The sequence below is a fragment of the Mus caroli genome, chromosome 7, assembly GCF_900094665.2.
Source record: "Mus caroli chromosome 7, CAROLI_EIJ_v1.1, whole genome shotgun sequence".
NCBI lineage: Eukaryota > Metazoa > Chordata > Mammalia > Rodentia > Muridae > Mus > Mus caroli.
Window position 1 is genome coordinate 15,334,482 of NC_034576.1, and position 1,093 is coordinate 15,335,574.

The following is a 1,093-nucleotide window of genomic DNA, read 5'->3' on the forward strand; positions in this document are numbered from 1 at the left end:
GGGGTGGGGGTGGGGGATCTAGTGGGTTCAGTGCCAGCCCCTCTCTCTGCATGCAGTGTGTGTGTGTGTGTGTGTGTGTGTGTGTGTGTGTGTGTAAGAGAGAGGGAGAGAGAGAGAGAGTGAGAGAGAGTGAGTTTTGGGTCTGAGGGGTTTGTATCTGTGATCCAGGCTCCTATGTGTCATGTGGTGCTCTCTCTCTGTAGTGTTTATACCAGTCACGTGAGGCCAGTGTTTTCTATCTCTGCATTAGGTGTGTGTGCTGCTGGGCTCTGTGTGTGTGTGTGTGTGTGTTTTTTCTGGGGCTGACAGTTGGCTGTGGTGTATTGGGGCTGAGAGGAGAGGCTGGACCTATGGCTTCTACCAGCTGCGGCTGGTGCCTCCCCATGTGGCTGCCCCGCACGCGAGGGGGGGGATGATGTATCTGGATATGATGACATGTGTCTATGTGTGGCTGTTGTATCCCAGGAGCTCAAAGTTGGGGCGGGGGTGCACATTCAGGTGTGTTTTGAGATGATGGTGGTGCGTGTGCTAAGGTATAGTAGGGGTGTCTTTGGGTTGTCTGTGTGTATGCGGGAGAAACACGTTGAAGACTTGAGTCTGTTGTGCTTCAGTGTGTGACGGCTGCATTGTGGGCGGGTGAGCGCGGGCATGTCAGCAGCGGGTCAGTGTGAGACTGGTGTAAATATGTTGAAAGGGCTCTGGATGGCTGTGTGTGCATGTCTAAGTGTGTCCCCATGTGTTTCTGGGTGAGCCACCTCACTGGGGGAGCGGGAGGGGCGGTAAAGTTGGACACTTCTCTGAGTTCACTGGTGTCTTCCCATTACACACACACACACACACACACACACACACACAGGGTTCTGACAGCACCGTGTATCTTGGGAGCTCCAGCACCCCTGCTGCGCTCTTCTCTGTTGAGAAAGTTCTCCCAAGCCCTGAGAGTCATAGGCAGTTTTCCTGGTGGGTTTTGCAACAAACCCCAGACGCAGTCTGTGCGCCCCTCATCATGTGTCCCGGCCAGGCTGTCCCTGGGGTCATCCCTTCCTGGGTTGGAGTGACTTCCAGGCAGGGTGTCTTCGAGGTGGGGTCCTGC

General features: G+C 55.2%; 1 protein-coding gene across 4 annotated transcripts in view; it reads left to right on the top strand.

The window, feature by feature from the left end:
* The window catches only part of Bbc3 (BCL2 binding component 3), an 8,651-nt gene that overhangs the window by 1,514 nt on the left and 6,044 nt on the right, over positions 1-1,093 (top strand). The window contains exon 1 of one of the 4 annotated variants that reach the window (XM_021167006.2): positions 462-533. The exons of the other annotated variants lie outside the window; for them this stretch is intronic. The gene's annotated coding sequence lies outside the window, so the exon portion shown is untranslated. Of the gene's footprint in view, positions 1-461; positions 534-1,093 lie in introns of those variants that run through there. 4 annotated transcript variants of the gene reach the window in all.